The sequence below is a fragment of the Podarcis cretensis genome (genome assembly GCF_951804945.1).
Source record: "Podarcis cretensis genome assembly, chromosome: 12".
NCBI classification, from domain to species: Eukaryota; Metazoa; Chordata; class Lepidosauria; order Squamata; family Lacertidae; genus Podarcis; species Podarcis cretensis.
In genome coordinates, this window is record NC_137181.1 from 42,970,766 (window position 1) to 42,991,164 (window position 20,399).

General features: G+C 45.1%; 1 protein-coding gene across 5 annotated transcripts in view; it reads left to right on the forward strand.

Moving 5' to 3' along the window:
- Nucleotides 1-2,378: 2,378 nt before the first annotated feature.
- Nucleotides 2,379-20,399, forward strand: part of LRRC3B (leucine rich repeat containing 3B) — a 67,468-nt gene continuing 49,447 nt past the window's right edge. For 3 of the 5 annotated variants that reach the window (XM_079947437.1, XM_079947439.1, XM_079947440.1), the window contains exon 1: nucleotides 3,083-4,540. The gene's annotated coding sequence lies outside the window, so the exon portion shown is untranslated. Of the gene's footprint in view, nucleotides 2,554-3,082; nucleotides 4,541-20,399 lie in introns of those variants that run through there. The other 2 variants (XM_079947438.1, XM_079947441.1) reach the window with 1 other exon arrangement.

The window sequence follows — 20,399 nt, forward strand, 5'->3', positions numbered from 1 at the left end:
CCCACAGATATCCTTCCTTTGCTCTTCATAATGGCACATCATCCATGCTATCACCTCACCAGGAGGCTAGCTTGGCTATTCCAAGAATCATAAGCCTTGATTAAATTTTAACACTTGCTAAATCCAGGGATTAGAAGAGTCTCAACATATAGCCTAACATCCCATAACATTTTGTTAACTTAGACATGTGCTTAGACATGGGTGAAGAGTATAGATTAAATATTTGTTCTAGGCAGGTCATGTATTCCAGAGATCGCTCACCTTGCACAATAGCTCTGATGTGCCTTAAGATTTAATGACTTTGTATACTGGGTTTAGGAACTAATTAAAGGTAAATGGGGGGGTGCATCTGGTTCCCCAATCCCCACAACTGTGGCAAAAACCTCATTTTGACTTTGACCACGGAAGCAGTAACAGAATGTTATTTTGCCTAGCACAGCAGGATAGGACGTTGATATATAAAATGTATTTACCAAAATTAAAAATTATCTTGAACGCTACAGATAACTGGTGAACTGGCTTAGCCTACATTATGTTTGATTTCTCCCTGCAATGATCAATAACATACTCTTGAACTGTACTCAAATACAGTAATTATGTTCCCAGCACGATAATTGGTTCCTGGGCAGTACAATATTTGTTGCTTGTAGTGCAGCTTGTCTTCAAAAAAGCTACCCTTTTGATTAGTAAAAAAACAACCATTTTGCTTTAAAACCAAATGCAGCAGTTTACCTTTGAGAATTCCCTTCAGTCTTAAAATTCCAAGGATGCTAGTGTCTGGAAGCTACAGCGATCTGAAGCAACAGCAAAAATCTAAAGGTTATGACATCTAAATATCTTAAACGCTCAAGTTGCTGCTGTTTGCGCTTTGATTGAATTGATTTTTGCGCCCACTTTTATTGTCTTTTTAACTAGTACTGTAATATTTTGTTCTTTTGTGAGGTCACATTCAGGGGCGCCAACTTGTATAAAATATGGGGGGGGGGCAGACAAGCCCTGCCCTGTATCCTGATTGATCACGTGACATGCTACAAGCACACCACTTGAATAGCAATGCCCATCAACTTTTTCGGGGGGGGGGAGAGCCCTCAAATATTTTATGGGGTGTGTGTGAAGGGATCTCAACCCCTAGGAGTTGGCCCCTCTATTGGTCACATTCACACCATACCTTTAAAGCACATGGCTTTCCCAAAGAATCCTGGAAACTCTGGTTTGCCGAAGTTGCTGGGAACTGCAGCTTCTTTGAGGGGCAAACTACACTTCCCACAATTCTTTTGGGGGGAAGCCATGTGATTTAAAGGTATGTTGTGAATGTGACCCATAGGAGTCAACTCCTGGGGGTTGAGATCCCTTCGCCTCAATAAAATATTTGAGCCGCCCCCCCCCCCCAAGTTGATGGGCATTTTCATTCAAATATGATTTAAATGTGTGGCATGGTTGTGATTAGTGTCTTTTTGGGACGTTTCTGTTTGTGTGGCTTTTCCGTTTTTGTGACTAACTTGTTCTTTGTTTTATGGGACTCACTTGTGACTTTGTTTTTATGACTTGTTTTTGTGACTGTGTGGAAGAAGAGTTTGGATTTGATATCCCGCTTTATTACTACCCGAAGGAGTCTCAAAGTGGCTAACATTCTCCTTTCCCTTCCTCCCCCACAACAAACACTCTGTGAGGTGAGTGGGGCTGAGAGACTTCAAAGAAGTGTGACTAGCTGCATGTGGAGGAGCAGAGATGTGAACCCAGTTCCCCAGATTACGAGTCTATTCCTCTTAACCACTACACCACACTGGTTCTCTGGAACCCAGTACAGCTACTGGAACCCAGTACAGCTACTGATTGTGTGACTGCAGAAATGGATAAAAGCCCCCACCCCATCCAAACAATGACTATCATCAGTGCAGTAAGAGGAAAAAAATAATTTTACTTTTCATCATCTACAATAGTACAGTACATTGATCATTGCTTTCATTTTATGGATCAATGGTCTTGTTAGATAGTAAAATTCATGTTAAATTGCTGTTTTAGGGGTTGTTGTTTTTTAAATCCTGGAACGGATTAATCCATTTTGCATTACTTTCTATGGGAAAGCACGCCTTGGTTTTGGAACGCTTTGGTTTTGGAACGGAATTCCGGAACGGATTAAGTTTGGGAACCAAGGTACCGCTGTATCTGAAAAGCAGAAATAAAAAATTAATTAATTAATTAATTAATTAATTGCCTACGCGTGAGATAATAAAGCTGTGCAGAAGCGCAGAGGGTCTTTAGACTCTATTTGTCCTAGACATGCTGACCCCGAGCCGGGCCTTCTACCCCGCTTAAGCCTTTGCTCTAGCCCTCCCTCGTGGCGGGTTTTTGGTTTTCAGCCACTCGAAGGCAGAGCCTCCTTTGGCCCCACGAGAGCCTCGGAGCTGCTCCTTTCGGCAGGCAGAAGCGAGCGGGATCCGTTCTCCAGTAGCCATTTCTTCCCTCTGGAAGGGGAAGAGAGAAAAAAGCGCCCACTGCTTCTCTTCTGCTTATATGGTCAGGCGGGCAGGCGCAAGATTTGGGCAAAGGAAGGTAAGCCGCCGCCGCCTGTTGCATTTCCTGCCCGGGATAGGCGCTCTCTCTCCGCCGCCCCATGGCGACCATTGATTCCCAGGGAAGGGCTGGGGGGGGGGGGGTCGGGGTTGGGGGGAGCCTGACGCCTCTGAATGCATTATATAGACAAGCGGTTTGGAATCCGTGGCAGGCAAGGATTCAACGGCGTCGTTGCCTAGGCGTCGTCCCCCCCCCCCCCCAAGCACCGTAACAACACGCCTTTTAAAGTTGATAAAAATGGAAAAACGCGGAGGGAAGCTTCGGGCGCAGTGCGCTTGGGTATGATGCGCGCGGATTTAATCCGGTGCCCAAAGGATTGCGCACGAGGCGCCACCGTCACGGAACCGAATTCTCCCATCCGGCGGCAAATCCACCCCCCCCCCCCACATCAAAACCCCATTTCCTTCCCGCTTTCCTCCCCTCCACCCACCCCAACAACTCCCGTTTTTAAACCGGAATGGATTGGAGCCTCGATAAAGCTGCATCTTTGGGAAATGAGGCTGCTAAATCCACATTTTTGGGGCTGGTACCGATTCCATAGTTCGGTGGGCAGCACGTAGTATTTTCCACGGGGATCTACAGCCAGAGGGGACCGTGGGGTGGGGTGGAGGGGTGTCCCTGAATGACAAGGCTGCAAGCGCAACAGGAGCAGGAGTTTTTTTTGGGGGGGGCGCGGGAGGTTGGCCTTAGCAGGTGCAGAGGCAAGAGGGTCGGACGCCCAACCCCAGCAGCAAATCTCTTCCGAGGAGATCCTTCCACCTCCCCCTCGCCTCCCCCGGGGTGCCTGGAATGAAAACGGAGCTGCCCAGATTGAGTAAACCAGGAGTAACCGCGGAGTACATGGCAGAGGACGTGTTCTCGGAGAAGAGAGAGCGGCCGATCGGCGGGCGGGTCATGGATTGACATGCCTGGGTGGAAGAGAAGTGATCGCTGCCCGAGATCGCGAACCCTTTCCCGGGCTGGAGGAGGAGGAGGAGGAGGAGAGGGAGAGGGACCTGGAGAGATCAGGTGCCCATTCAGGAAGCGGCACAACGGCCTCGCCTCTTTCGCGCCCAGGCTCCCAGGAGCAAGGCGAGGGCGGGGATCGCGCCAGACACCCGGAGTCCGTGACTCTCCGCCTGCACGTCCCGAGAAACTCTCGCGGCCGTGGAGCTGGGGGAGGGGGGATCTGGCGCGCCCAAAGCAAGTCATCTCCCCGATCGCGTCTCCAAAGCGCCCTCCCTGCCAAGGGCGAAAAGCCCCCCATGGCTGGGGAGGGGGGCTGGCTGCCCAGTGTAGGAGCCCCCCCTCGATCTCCTAGGCGGCAGCACCTGTAGAGCACGAGGCGATCGAGTCCACTCGATCCCACCCCTTTCCCGCAACCTCCCCGCGGCTCCGCAGAGCGAATCGAAGTCGTGCATGTGCTCCTGTCTCTTGCAAGGCGCTGCTCTGCTTGGTTTGCCACGCCCGGCTTTGCAGGACGCCGCCGAGTTGCTGGGGCCGCCGCCGCCGCTGATCAGCATTCGGGGGGCGATCGGGGAAAGCGATCGGGCGATCGGGACGTGCCCTCCGGCTGGCCAGCGCCGCGCACCATGAGGCGAAGAGCGAGCGAGCAGCCGGCGGAGAGCGCCTCGCGTTGCCTTGGGATTTGGCCACACTGAAAAAAGGCTGCTGCTGCTGGTGGGGGAGACCCAAAACCAGCGGGGAAACCCTTCTAATCCGGATCGGTTGCTACGGAGCGGACTCTCCTCCGGGATCGTGGGGAGGAAAGGATCTCTCTCTCTCCCTCCCTCCAATGCCTCGCTTGCGTCGTCCCCGGGAAGGCGCGCAACAAATGGCAGCCAGGTCTGTGATCCGGGCTGCGGTAGCAGCAGCAGCAGCAGCAGCGACTCCCAGGTGAGGCGCAAAAAGGCTCGGCAAAGCTGCAGCTCTCCATGCCCGCCTGCGCCTCGCCTTCCACGCCGCCTGAGTCACCCCGCTGCACCCGGTAAGGCGCTCGAATCCCCTGTCCCTCGGGTGGGGGAGGTTAGCAAAGAGCCCTCTCCCAACTTCACTTTCATACGCGGGGAGGGTGTGGTGTGTGTGTCCCCCCCCCCTTTTCTTGAAATTTGTGCAGTTCGCCAACTAACCCCCTTCTTCCAGTGGTTGGTGACGCCTGTAGTAGAGGAGGAAGGGTGGGGAGTTCGTATCCCAAAAATCAGAAATGGGTGATATAGTGGCATGCTCTGGCTGGGACGCTGTGGTCGTGACCTTAAAATGTGGAACTAAGGAGAGAAATTCTATGGCTGTGCATAGTACAGGTTCTCAGCAAGTAGAAACTGGCTCTCTCTGTGTGTAATGCATTGCTATGTATGTGTCTCAAACTCCCCACCCTTGGTGTATTGATTATATTTGCACACAGCAAGGCTGTGCCAAATGAAATGTGCGCTTTGGTCCAGTGTTTTGCTAACTTGGGAGAGTGGAGCAAACTGGCAAACTACTTAAGAAATAGGGCAATATAAAATAAAATTTGAAATGCCACACAAGAGGTAGCGGGAACCTGTTTTAAAATACAAACGAAAGTATATCGAACCCACAAAAGGAAAACATTAAACCAAAACTTGAGGCAGAACAGATTCTGGTGATATTGTAACATTTCCATGTCTTGTGTGGTGCATGTTGTGGCCTGTTGAGAACTCGAATCTTGGAAATGTGTTGTGATGGGATACAGGATGGTTTGCATGCTTAACTTTTGCTTTTGGCTTCCATTACTGGACTGTAAATTACAGATGTGAATAAGTGTGTGGTTTGTTGACAAAGACCAGAATATGTAACCTGTTTTATAAACTGACTCGCTCCTACTTCAGCCACATAGTATCAGTTTCTGATATTTCTGTATTAGGTCCAGTTTAGTACAGCCAGAATAATTGGAGGAATATTTGGACCAATTCTGCATTCTCTATTGCTTCAAATAATATTTGATAGTGAAATATGTGTTCAGATAAGTTTGTTGGGTTTTGTTTTGCTTACAGAATCCAAGATCTCTTAAAAGAGTAATGATATACTGTAAAGGGTGAAATCCAGGTTCCTAAATGTGAATGGGAGCTTTGCCACTGACCTCAAGAAACTGTGGCTTACACTCAAAATTAAAGTTGGACTTGGTCCTTCTGACCTCTGAAAACAATGAGTAATATTCTGTTTGTCTTCCAGCAGAAAAAAATACACCAGCTACAGCCTAAATTTCCATTGCCTTTAAGTTGCTAAGAACTTCTACCTCTCGGGAGACATTTAACATTTTGTGCTGTTTGGGCCTTGAGTGATCTATTTTCCGAGTGAGACTGCAGAAATCATAATTGTAGCTTTTTGATGTTGAGAAAGATGATTACTAGTAAGTCACATGTTGTGCCAGAAGAAGAAGGCAATGGAAATAAAGATTTAATTGCAATAAATGAAATAAGCATGTATTTATCTGATGAGCTTTGATTCAAATGAAGTATGGATATATTCAGACAAAGATGGGATGGGTCAGGAGTTTCTCTTCATAGTGCTTTAAAAAAGGCCTCAAATATAACCTTAACTGCAAGAAATAAGTATATATTCAGATGATGAACTGTGATTTAAGATAGAGTGAAATAAAAATGGGTTTGGAGTTTGTAGTGCTTTAAACAGGGAGTTGGCTCAAAAGTGTCAAGTGTCTTGGGCCAGTTTGTATCTTTTGTGCTTGTCATTGTATATTGAACCAAGCTAAAGCTGTAACTGCTTACCTGAGAGTAAAGCCTATTGAACTCAATAAGATGTCTTCTGAGTAGATCTGTCAAGCAAGTTGGGGTATAAATAAATTAATAAATATTAATATAATGATTATAGATTGCACTGCAAGTCGCTCAAATGGGAAGCATCTGAAACAGCTCTGGAAAGCAAGGCCATCTGTAATGGAGGGCTTGTTTATGTGATCATTTATCCTGGGATCACAAACCATTAATTCACTTTAGCTCTTGGTTTGTTTACACACTCAAGGGATGAACTGGAAGATAAAGTGAGTTGTGAAATCACATAGTCAGGAACTGTTGACTTCCTGCTCTTTTAACCCAGGATAAGCAATTGTATGAACAACAACAGGATCGTTATTTGTTCTGTGCAAACTCTGGTGGAGTGTTTTGCTCCGTGCAAGCCTCATGTTGGTGCATTAATAACCTGAAATTATTAGTGAGGTGTATTGCTGATTAGCTCAATCAGCAACTAAGCATCCCAGGTTAACAGTCCTAAGCCAATACCCTCAAGAAGCTCAGAAGCTTTATTAGCATGCCATCGGTGATTTGAAGGTGAACAGAAGCCAAGTGAAAATTTCAGTCCTTTCTCATCTGAAGACAAAATATTGGAAACTACTGAAAAATTAAAGATGATCACATTTCCATTTGACACTAAAAAAGGGTAGCATACTAATTCATATTTAATGTAGTTTGCCTACTTTTGCAATCACATAAGTCTGCTTTGCCTTATTTATGGGGAAATTTCCTTGGCCTTGATGAGTTTAGTTACTTGATCAAAAAAATGAAGGATATAGCAACTTGCCATGCGTATCAAAAAGATACTGGCTCAGTTTGCACATAACACTAAGTCAAACTTTGGCCTAGTGTGAACGAGCAAGCATGCTTGTTCACACTCGGAAAATTTCAACCACTTTGCTACTCCTGTGTTGCTGCTGCACTGAGGGAACTAAGCCATGGTTTGACTTAGCATGGCATGTAAACCCTGGGCTCGTAGTTTGTTTTCCCCAAACAAGAACAAACCTTGGCTATCATTTGTGGGTTGCTTGGAGCTCATTCGTGCTATAAACTATAGTTTATAGCTCAAGATTATTTCTGAACAAGGCTAGTGTTTGAAAAAAATGAAGGCATGATCCAACCAAGTGAAGCATTTTTCAATCCCATTGATTTCAGTGGGAGAGTGAAACATATACTTAAATCATATGGGAAATTAAAGTACTTAGCTTTGTCAGGATTAGACCCTTGGTGGAAAGCCGGTTTTGTTGTTGTTGTCAAACTGCAGTGTGGGGAAAGGGGAAGAATAACTCTATAGAGTTGTTAAATGCCACTTTTGAAATATTTGTGTATCCCTTTGTCTGATTTCATTGATTCTAGAGACCAGAACAATAAGAATATTTCCACATATTTCACTGGGCTTGGAGTTTTCTCCACAAAAAGAAAAGGGGGAATTGGTCATATGGATTTTCAAAATGGTAGATGCTCTACAGAATATCAACTGAATTCAATGAAGTTTCTAGAATTTCTAGCAAGTGATTTAAAAACCGTACAAGACAATTTCTAAAGCACTGGAATTTATTTAGCAAATGCATTTTGAAAGCTTTGGTAAGGCTTTTAAAACAGTTTTCTTAATAAGAAGTCATTTGCTTTGATCTGATGAGGAAATACGTTTGTGTTCACCTAATTGGGTGTTCTGGGGACCAGTTTAAAGCATTCATCACATTGATCCTTCATGGTTCTAAATCTTGTGGAGAACCTACACAAGACCAGGCATTTGGTCTGCAGACATTTGCCTCTGAGTCAGGAAGGATGATGGCGAAGTTGGTTGAGAGATTGAGCTAGCAGTCTTCTCCCCACTCTGTGATGGATTTAGAATGTCTGGTTGGAGCTGTCTCAATGGAGGAATGAAAACAGCAAACAGTAGTTCAAGTCTGATCATATTTATTTCGGAGCAGACAGCTGTTGCTTCATGGGCATTATAATTTGGCTCTGTACAGTGTGTGTCAGCAAGAGGTAGGGCCTCATAGACATTTATTTCTGTGTAGATAAATGTGCTTCCTCTTAATGAAAACAGTGCTCTCCTTAGGCAACCACTTACCAATGAGGCCCTTGTTACAGAGTTCCATATAACTCAGTGATTTAAGCTTTGCATGTTCACAATGATGCAACATTAACTGAAACATTTTATGCTTGAAAAATACATAGGGTTGGATCCCTAAGTTAGTGGCACTTAGTTCCCATTGACACCAATGCTCAAATAATTATCATACATGAGAATTGCTTCCAGGTAAGTGGGAAAGGATTGCTTGGGTATAGAATTTTAGCCAGCAATTTTGCTGAATCATTGGGAACCGTTTTGCGGATGCTTGTGGCTTTCAGTGGATCCAGACTTTTCAATTATGCCATTCTTCACATTTAGTTAAAATAGCAATGAGATATAAATCCTGGTTCACCCTCCCCAGCACTGTAGCCACCTGTTTTGGGAGGAAGCCACTGGTTTCCAGTCATCCTGCCTCCCATTATCCCACCAGTGAAAAGTCCTGTCAGAGCTGACAGCACCATCTGTTTGGCAGGGAAGACCCCTGTACACAGCAAATCGTGGACAAACTTTGAATTGCTCTCCCCCTCTCGTATTAAGAGAAAATACACAGAGAGAATAAATTAAAAATACTTCTGAGGGTCAGTCATTTGTGACTACATATATATGTGTGTGTTTGTGTGTATGTGTGTTTACCTACAAATAAAAACTGATGTTAAAATACTGCTGCAACACTTGGACAAGTACAGCTCTTGACAAACACAACTTGGACCTGCTTTTGTTCATGGAAATTCTTTGTTCATCCAGTCCTTACTGAAATATATTTTAAGCTGCATCCTGTTTGAATTTAAGCTTTCAATTATCTGGGAACATGAACCGATGTGAGAAGCATCTTTCTTCCTGATCACATTTCCTGATGCAGTATTTGATTCCAGGTCTTGATTTAGAGAGTTGTCAAGCCAAAAGCTTGTTATCATCAACGACTAAGGGGGGAAAAGCTCCTTATGTTCAGAGCATACAATGGTTGTTTCTAATTCTGGCCAGTGCAATTCTGTGAGCTGAGCGTCTGTATTTGGTTGAACAGGGACAGCGTTGGAATGATAGGGTGGGACCTCATATTTTTGGCTTCTACCTCTCCAGAAGGATAGCATTTCCATTCTTCACATTATGATGGCTCTGTGTCATGAGTACAATTGTGAAGGCATGTCTCATTCATAGAAAATAGGAAAGTGCCTTATGCTTAGTCACCCATTGGTCCATTTTGCTCAGTAAATGGACACCAGGTATCTTCAACCTTTTCAGACCCGCCTTTAACCCAAGCGTGCATCTGGGGACCCATTTCTTAATCTTTGCATGGTGGCAGTGCTTCCGTTGCAACTCGGTTAGTGGGTCCCAACCCACTAACACTGTTCGGCAGTGGCTTTCTACAATTCCGGGACGCGGGTGGCGCTGTGGGTTAAACCACAGAGCCTAGGACTTGCCGATCAGAAGGTTGGCGGTTCGAATCCCTGCGACAGGGTGAGCTCCCGTTGCTCGGTCCCTGCTCCAGACAACCTGGCAGTTTGAAAGCACATCAGAGTGCAAGTAGATAAATAGGTACCGCTCCAGCGGGAAGGCAAATGGTGTTTCCCTGCGCTGCTCTGGTTCGCCAGAAGCAGCTTAGTCATGCTAGCCACATGACCCAGAAGCTGTATGCGGGCTTCCTCGGCCAAAAGCGAGATGAGCACTGCAACCCCAGAGTCGGTCACGACTGGACCTAATGGTTGGGGTCCCTTTACCTTTACCTTCTACAATTCCAGTGTGGAATCTTTCCTAGGCTCCCTGGAGATGCTGGGGATGAAAGTTGAGGCCTTCTGCATGCAAAGCATATGCTCTGCTGGTGTCCTACATTCTTTCCCCTCCCCCACAGAGTGATCACAACTCCAGAGGCGGATTTAGGGGAGCATGACCAGTTCCCTAGCCTAGTAAGCAGAAGGAGGCATGAGGGCTCTGGCAGGGTCCTAGAGCCCCCTGCCTCCCTCCCAAAGCTTTCCCAGCTTTAGGAAGGAGGAAGAAGGACTCTAGGATGCTGCCAGAGCCTCACACCTCCTTCCCAAAGTGACTTTGGGGAGGCATCCCAAGGGCTATGGGGTGTGTGTATCAAATTTTGGCCTTGCACGGGACACTGTATTACCAAGGCCTGCCCCTGACAACTCCAAACCACTGAGTCTCCCAAGGGAGTAGTGAGCGAAATGACATCTACCATTACTCGTTCTGCTTTCAGGATAGAGATTATAGGGGGGATGTATGAAAGATGGGCAAAAGGAGGATTAAGTAAATGCTTGGCTAGGTAAGAAGAAAAGGGGGGAAATATGGCATTTATGTATTGTGGCTAAGAAGTCACAGTAGCAATCAGAGGACTGGCCATCATAGTTAAGTACCTTTCCCTTGGGGTCCTGTGCTTTTAGTCAATTGTTTTGCTTAATTATCCTTCCTTAGATTGGGCCCCAGGTAGGCTTCCTTCTGCTAAAATCAAGTAAAAAAAGGAACAGCCACGAGCAATATTCTGGCAACAGGAGGGTGATATTTGAGGATTTCAGAGTAGTGGCTGGAGTATTCGAAGCTGCAGAACTAGCAAATGAAAGACGGGAGAATCTGTGTCACATTGGTAAATATGCCAAGACAGAGCCAAGAGACCTGTTTCCCCCAATACTGGATTTATTAGAAATTGAAAGCACAACCTTATGAGATATTACTTCTTCTTTTTTACTGCTCTGTGGTGCACTGCTTTGGAGACCTTAGTATGCACATTCATTCTTCTTTTCATTGAAGGAGAAATTCCAAACAACAGGGTAACAAGAAAGCCTCAAAGCGTTTCTGACTTTCTGGAGTCCCTTGCCAAGAAAAAGGAGAATTCAGCCTGCTTTTGTGCCTTGGTTTTTGCCTTTAGCGCCCAGGCTCAGCTCTGGAGCTTGTGGAGCAAGCACCTCTGTTGCCTACACAACTTATCAGTTTTTATGCACTTGTAATTAAAATGCAAAACTTCTGGGTCAAAGGCGGTGGCTTCTAGGCAGACTTGCGCCCCAACACTGAAAAAGAAAGATCTTAAATGCTGATGTGAATGTTACAAGATGTATTCCTGTTGCACCACGCTTCTTAACAGATGGCTCACCCTTCAGTCACGCTGTGGCAGAATGACGGTATGTTCTGCTATTGTGGATCAAGTCATATTGGTGCTGGCTGGTGGTCACCCTGCCCAGCAAGCAGCATGTGTATTTTTAACAGTGACATAGAACACAGCCACATTTTATTTAATTTATGTATGTTGATTGAGGACAGCCGCAAAGGGCAGAGACTTTTGCAGCAAAGGGGAAGCCCTGGGGTTTCAAACCAAGGTATACAAAAATAGGTGGGTAGAGAGGAGGGACCATGTGGTTTAAATGTTGCTTCTCCCTTCTCTAGTCTCAGGCTTACTTCACATGTGGAAAGCTTGTAAAATGTAAGGACCCACCAAACTGTTACCACCCTTGCTTTGACATGTGTCACCCTCTATATGGACTATGGCTCTGTGTTCAAGGATGAAGCCCTTATGGAAAACAAAACAAAAAAGGGGGGTGGCATTAATGTAAATGTTCTAGGGGAATTATTTTCCACTGCAACCCTGGCTCTGTTCTGCTGGAAGACAGGCTGCTTATAGCAGGCATTGCTGGCCCAGATATTAACACATTTTCCAAATACGCAGGAGTGAAGTGCAAGTAACTTTTGATTGTTTAGTCAAGGTAGTGGAGTTCCCTTGTAAAGGACAGACTGAGATAGCATCAGAGCTTTTCTAGAAGTGAACTCCTGGAAAAGGACTTTGCTGTGAGTCCTAGAAGACCTGCTCCCCTGCCTTGCAGGCCTTTTCCCATCTGGCCTGGGAAGGCAGCCTTGACTGACTCCAGCTACAAAAGCAGAGACTGCTGAACAGAGTCTTGGGCTGGGGTTTTGTTGGGAGTGGGTTTGTTGCTGTTGCTGATGTTGTTGTTTTTTGTATTTTTGTTTTGGATCTTATGTTTTATGTGGAAACGGTTTGATTTGGTTGTGTACTTCTGCTATTTTGTTTATTGTTAATGACTACTTTTGCTATCTTTGTAATTATATGATTGTTTATATGTTGTAAGCTGCCTTGAGCATGGTTTTAACTTTGGGAAAGCAGCATCATAATAATCAGGACTCTTTTTTTTTTTCAGCTGGAGCTTACTGGAGCTCAGCTCTGGCACCTCTCAGGTACCATTCTAAGAGAACAAGGGATAAGTTCATGGTGAGCTCTGGCACCTATTTTTCTAGAAAAATAGCACTGATTATAATAATTTGCTGTTGATATGGCATACAAATGACATGATTGATTGATTGATTGATTGATTATTGGGAGAGAATAGCAAAATTCCAGTGTGACAGTTGACTGTGGATAGGAGGGAAAGAAAAGAAGGAAAAGTGATGCTGTATTTAGCCACAGAGGCTACAGGGGAAAACTGGATGGGGGGGGGGTATTGCATAGAAACTGAAAATCCATCAAGAGAAAATGAGGGTTGTACCTTTCCTTCCATATGCTCTGTCCAGTGCAGGAACTATTCACATTAGGCTAAGGTCCAAAAGAGAAAGTAAAAAAGAGGAGACTGTCATTGGCTATGGCAAGGCTTTCCTGGACGGAGTCCGCTGGAATGGGAGTGCAGAAAAAGAGCACCAAAGCCAGGATTCCTGATTCAGCCAAGCTGTTTATTCCAGCAAGATCCTTTTGTGGGAACACCGGGACTTCAAGGTTTCGGAGATGAAAGACCAGGCACCCATCAAAGAAATATAAAACTGCTTCTGACATCAAATCACTTGTGCTGCCTTGTAGAGTTTCTCTGGGGATATCTAAGGGGAATCTTGGGGTCTGAGAGGGACCCAGCTATAGCTTTGATGACAAAGACTCACCAAAGAGTAGGGCGATCATGCCGTGTTGATTTCTAGATACAGAAAGGGGAGGTGATTTTCTCCCTCCTGCTTAACAGAGGGAGGGTCTAGGCTTTAGGTGGAATTAAGCTAGTGGCGCTGTGGGTTAAACCACAGAGCCTAGGACTTGCTAACCAGAAGGTCGGCGGTTTGAATCCCCACCATGGGGTGAGCTCCCGTTGCTCGGTCCCAGCTCCTGCCAACCTAGCAGTTCAAAAGCACGCCCAAGTGGAAGTAGATAAATAGGTACCGCTCCAGCAGGAAGGTAAACAGTGTTTTCGTGCGCTGCTCTGGTTCGCCAGAAGTGGCTTATTCATGCTGGCTACATGACCCGGAGGCTGTACGCCAGCTCCCTCGGCCAATAAAGCGAGATGAGCGCTGCAACCCCAGAGTCGTCCATGACTGGACCTAATGGTCAGGGGACCATTTACCTTTACCTTTACAAAACATACTAGAGATTTCAGGGCTCTTCATAGTTAATCAATAGGTGATAAAGTGTGGCTTTTACTAGATTAGGAAGTGGAGGAATGCTGGTCATTAAGCATCTCAGGATGTTTCCTGCTAATGTTTGTTTGTTTCTTAAGTATCTTCTTTAGCTTTAGTGATCCTAGGGTTGGTTGCAACATAATTGAAACAGCAGCAGCAAGAACAACAACAACTTTTTCTTTCTACCCTGCCCATCTGGCTGGGTTTCCCCAGCCACTCTGGGTGGCTTTCAACAGAACACTAAAAACAGAATAAAACTTCAAACATTAAAAACTTCCCTAAACAATTTTAAGTTAAACTCAGGTTTAAAACACAGCATTTAAAGTTCATCCATACAAACACCCAGAATCGTGGCAGAAGCCAGTGAAACAGATTGGGCATTTGGGCAACAAGAGAAGACCTAAGTGTTGACTCCACTCATGTTTCTAGGTAAGGAATGGGAGAGAATTCCTTAGTCAGGATGCCACCACAGAGCAAACCCTACAGTGTGACACCGCCTGGTGTATATCCACCGTGGTAGGGCAAAGCAAAGGACCTGGGAAGGCTGATACAGGGAGATGTGTTCCTTCATATGTCTGGATCCTAACTTCTTTGTCAGTATCTTAAATGAATAGGAAGCCACTATATATCTTTCAGAATCAGTGTCATGATCCCTTCTAACTCCTCCAGTCAACATTCTGGCAGCTGTGTTCTCCAATAACTGTAGCTTCCAGACCATTTCCAATGTGTAAGGTGCGTCTTAGTAAGCCAAGTGGGAGGTTATCATAGCATGCGTCATTGTGGCTAGGTTATCTCAGTCTACAAATGGCCATAGCTGGTGAGTCGAGTCAGTCACAGCTGGTGCAATGGCACTCTGTACTTTGGAAGCGACCTGAGCATCTAGTGACAAGCCTGGATCAAGGAGTACCCCTAGTCTATACACCTGCTCTTTCAATAGGAATGCAGCTCCATCTATCACATTGGGATTCAGCCTCAGTTTATTACCCCTCATCCAGCCCATTTCTTCCTCCAAGTACAGGCCCAGTACCTGCATTACTTCATCTGACTCGCATGGCAACGAAAATAATCATAATCATAATCATAATTTATTTATACCCCACCCATCTGGCTGGGCTTCCCCAGCCACTCTGGGCGGCTTCCAGCAAAATATTAAAATACAGTAATGCATCAAACATTAAAAGCTTCCCTAAACAGGGCTGCCTTCAGATGTCTTCTAAAAGTCTGGTAGTAGTTGTTCTCTTTGACATCTGGTGGGAGGGCGTTCCACAGAGCGGGTGCTACTACCAAGAAGGCCCTCTGCCTCCTGTAACTTGGATTCTCGCAGTGAGGGAACTGCCAGAAGGCCCTTGGTGCTAGACCTAAGTGTCCGGGTAGAACAATGGAGGTGGAGACGCTCCTTCAGATATACTGGGTCAAGGCCATTTAGGGCTTTAAAGGTCAGCACCAACAGTTTGAATTGTGCTCGGAAACGTACTGGGAGCCAATGTAAAAACCAGACCCCCTGGCCTCTCCAATTTCAGTAGAGGGATTTGACAGGAAACTTTCAAATACACCTTCTCCTAGTTTGCTAGGTCCTCACAAGTATTTGTCTTCCTGGGCAAAATGCAGCTTTTTGAGTAACGTGCTTGGGTGAGGACACACAAAATGACACTGCAACAGTGCTCTCCAGCAAGAAAACTGAATCCAACCCACCAGCCTTGCATGGTGGCCTGCCACCTTGACAGCTGTCTCATTTTTGTAGTTCTAGGTGTTCAGCAAAGCAGGAGGATTAAGGAGGCCCTCAGGTAGCTTGATGGACCACATGCTTGTTTAAGGGATGCATCTAAAAATGAGGAAATGCGTTGATAGGTGTTTTAAGCCCGTACACAGTGCTGTTGTCCTAGAAAAAGAGGTGCCGGAACTCACAATGAAGGAATACAAATAATAGAAACAAAAAGTCAATTATATAAAATACATTTTAGGGTTTTGACTCAATAGTCAAATAGTGGATCTTGTTCTAATTGCCCCATCTAAAAACCTTGCAACCTTTGCTGTCACCTGCTCATCTTGATCTGCCAAGAGAAAGGACACCATGGCAGTGGTTGGGTGACCCAGAATGGACAATAAAAGAGGGGTGATAATCTCATTCCTCAAGTCTTTATAAAGAGTACAAGCCAGAAGGGCATGCGCCACCGATTCGGTACTTCCATCTCCACAGGGACGTAAGTGTTTTTCGTGTGGAATTTGTTGGAATTGTCCCTCAAGTACAGCCGAGAGCAATACATTCAATCTTGCGAGAGTAAAAGCGCGTGTATATTTTGGAATTGCTAGGTTATGCAGATAGAGTGCCAGAGAGTCAAAATGGGAAGGTAGAAAATAGTCATACCATGGGCAAAATTTCCTTATTGTGATCAAGTTGTCCAGAGCTCCACAGATTTTAACTGAGATTTAATTGTTTTTCCTACTCATGTGTTATCCGTTCCGTTTTTGGAAACTAGTTTTGGGGAGGAGGGGGTCCTGTCTGCCTTGGACATAAACTGGGACAAAAGTAATGCATTTGTATTATATATTTCTTGGCACTGAATATTAACAATGTATTGTCTCGTTTTTTAAATAAGCATTAGCTTGCTCTTACTGCTAAAGCAAAACAAAATCAAGTTCTTGGGTGTTATTGGTTCTCCAGCAGACATTATGTGGGAACACTGTTTTTTGGGTTTTTTGTTGTTGTTTTTTTGTTTATAAAGGGTATGGATTTTCAGTGCTCGATGTGCTTCACGTACATCATCTCTGTAATTCTGCTAACAAGGATTGGAAGGCCAAAATTTGCAGCTCCATTTGACAGATAGTAAAAGTAAGAGGGGGACGCAGGTGGCGCTGTGGGTTAAAAGCCTCAGCGCCTAGGGCTTGCCGATCGAAAGGTCGGCGGTTCGAATCCCTGCGGCGGGGTGCGCTCCCGCTGCTCGGTCCCAGCGCCTGCCAACCTAGCAGTTCGAAAGCACCTCCGGGTGCAAGTAGATAAATAGGGACCGCTTACCAGCGGGAAGGTAAACGGCGTTTCCGTGTGCAGCTCTGGCTCTGGCTCTGGCTCTGGCTCTGGCTCTGGCCAGAGCAGCGATGTCACGCTGGCCACGTGACCCGGAAGTGTCTCCGGACAGCGCTGGCCCCTGGCCTCTTAAGTGAGATGGGCGCACAACCCCAGAGTCTGTCAAGACTGGCCCGTACGGGCAGGGGTACCTTTACCTTTTTTAAAAGTAAGAGGAAGTGGAGGTGTTGAGTCCGCAGCTGAGCAGAGTTTTAAATGGCTATGGAAGGGGAGGGCATAGACTTAAAGCTCATGCTGTAAAGCAGTGTTTCCCAACCTTGGGCCTCCAGCTGTTTTTGAACTACAATTCCCATCATCCCTGACCACTGGTCTTGCTAGCTAGGGATGATGGGAGTTGTAGTCCAAAAGCAGCTGGAGGCCCAAGGTTGGGAAACACTGCTGTAAAGCACCACAAAGTAGATTACTCACGATTAACGAAGAATTGTCCACACTTAATTGCATGTAGATTGTACAGTGTGGTGTACATTAGCTGAAATGTCAACCTGGAGTGGTTGTCTGGCCTTTGAATATGGTTGCTTTGTTTGGCAAAGATGAGCTGATGTTGTGAGGGAAAAGGTTGGCCTTCATTTTCTTATAATTTATTCAACCATTCTTCCCAATAATTGTGTAGGCCCTTATTTGCGGCAATCTGTGATGTGGCCAGACAGGATGCCGGACTAGACCACTGGCCTGATCTGTTCTTATTTAGAATTGCACACTGGAACAGTTCAGCTTTTAGAACTGTAGAAGCCTTTTGTTACAGTTCCTATTGAACTGTGAATCTGTCGTTTTAGACTTTTGAATGTGAGGCAATAATGAAAAACATGGAATTTGGCCAGTGTGCAAATTCTCCCTTGCAAGAGTCTACTGCTTTGTTAATTCTCAATTTGAGTCAGTCTGCAAGTCTATCAAGAGTTTTCTGAAGACTTCTTTTACACCAGCTTAAGTTCCAGTTCCCTGTCAAACTCCTTTCTCCCCCTAGAGCTCGGTTTATCTCTTTCCATTTCCTCATTATATTCTCATCAGCTGTGCCTTAGCTGCTAATTGGTCTCTAGGCGCAAACAGATCCAGCAGAAAAGTCCCACAGAGGGGTAGGATTGGGTTGTTGAAGGATCTTTTCTTAGTATATGCTCTCTTGGAAAAAAAACCCACCCACCTCCAGTCAGAGGGGTTTTCAGTAAGATACAGGAGCACCAATATTTGACTGTTTACCCTGGGGCATTTAAATGAGGATAATGGGGAAGCTCTGATGGTTCTGTAAAGTAGTAAAAGCACATGAGAAACGTGAGGAAAGAGGAGAAAGAATAAAATAGCAGAGAAGAAAGCTTCTTAAAGATAATTGTAATGGGCACAATTCTACTAAAAACAAACACTTCTAAATCCCGTTGATTTTCAAAAATTACATTTTTAAATGTACTTAAACTTTCCCCTAAATCAGTGGGGCTGAAAAATGTTTAACTTTGACTTAATAACAATAACAACAATAAACTGCCTTTCACCTGAAGATCAGTGGGTAGTTCACAACATACCGTATTTTTCGCTCTATAAGACGCACCAGACCACAAAACGCACCTGGTTTTTGGAGGAGGAAAACAAGAAAAAAAAAAATTCTGAATCTCAGAAGCCAGAACAGCAAGAGGGATCGCTGCGCAGTAAAAGCAGCAATCCCTTTTGCTGTTCTGGCTTCTGTGATAGCTGCACAGCCTGCATTCGCTCCATAAGATGCACACACATTTCCCCTTACTTTTTAGGAGGGAAAAAGTGAGTCTTATAGAGCAGAAAATACGGTAAAAATACAAAATGGGAACACAAAATACGTAATACATAAAATACATAATAAAGACATAAATTTTTTTTAAGCTACAGCTGTTATTTCTGATAGGTGTCTGCAGTATGGATGCTATGGGGCCACTGCTTTTGAATGTCTAGTGTGTAGTCTGTTTAAAGTTTTTAGGACAGGCAGCATATTTCTGATTAGCATACTGCTTATGATATTCTAGAGATATTTTAATAGGAGATTTATATATCTATAAGAATATTTATAAACTGTCAAGTTCGTGTACATTAAGATACCGTATTTTTTGCTCTATAACTCACTTTTTCCCTCCTAAAAAGTAAGGGGAAATGTGTGTGCATCATATGGAGCGAATGCAGGCTGCGCAGCTATCCCAGAAGCCAGAACAGCAAGAGGGATTGCTGTTTTCACTGCGAAGCGATCCCTCTTGTTGTTCTGGCTTCTGAGATTCAGAATATTCAAAAACTAGGTGCGTCTTGTGGTCTGGTGCGTCTTATAGAGTGAAAAATACGCTAATCAAAAATTATAAAATAAAATAAAAATACAGTACAAAGTGCAGCTGGATTTCCCGCATTGGCAAGTGGGGTGGAATAGACTATCTTTGTGGTCTCTTCCAACTTTCTTACTCTAGAGCATGGGTAGGCAAACTAAGGCCCGGGGGCCGGATGCAGCCCAATCGCCTTCTAAATCTGGCCTGCGGATGGTCTGGGAATCAGCCTGTTTTTACATGAGTAGAATATGTCCTTTTATTTAAAATGCATCTCTGGGTTATTTGTGGGGCATAGGAATTTGTTCTGTTTTTTAAAAAAATATATAGCCTGGCCCCCCACAAGGTATGAGGGACAGTGGACCAGCCCCCTGCTGAAAAGGTTTGCTGATCTCTACGTAGCGTTTCAGATTTTGGTCTAGGACAGAAGAAATCATAGAAATCCCTACTTGCCCTTAAAGCTCGTCAGTTGACTTTGCACTAGTTAACTCTAGTGACTGCTCTACGCGGGGCTGCCCTTGAAGCTGTCCCAGAAACTCCAGCGGGTGCAGAATGCAGCAGCGAGGCTCTTCATGGGATCTCTGCCATGGGAGCATATTCACCCAATGCTTTTCCAGCTGCACTGGCTCCCGGTGGAGTACAGGGTCAGATTTAAGGTGCTGCTTTTGACCTTTAAAGCCCTTCACGGCCTAGGACCCTCGTACCTACAGGACCGCCTCTCCTGGTATGCCCCACGGAGAGCCTCAAGGTCCATAAATAGCAACACCCTAGTGGTCCCGGGCCCTAAGGAAGTTAGATTAGCTTCAACCAGAGCCAGGGCCTTTTCAACACTGGCTCCGGCCTGGTGGAATGCTCTGCTTCATGAGACCAGGGCCCTGCAGGATCTGATTTCTTTCCGCAGGGCCTGTAAGACAGAGTTGTTCCGCCTGGCCTTTGGCTTGGAGCCAATTTGATCCCCTCCCCCCCTTTCTTTTTTCTTTTTCCTTTCTCCTCCTGTGATGAGGCTGCATTTAAATATTTTAATGTTTCAATATTTTAATGTTGTATTTTAATCTTGTTTTTAAGTTGTATTCATTCAACTTGTTTTTATTATTGCTTGTTAGTTGCCCTGAGCCCAGCCTTGGCTGGGGAGGGCGGGGTATAAATAAATATTAGTAGTAGTAGTAGTAGTAGTAACTTTCTCCCAGCCTGACTTTTTGTGGGTTTTTTGTTTTTTACACAGGGTTGCCATATTAATAACCTGAGTGGGAGGAGAATTGTTTATGCTTGTCTGAACCCCATAG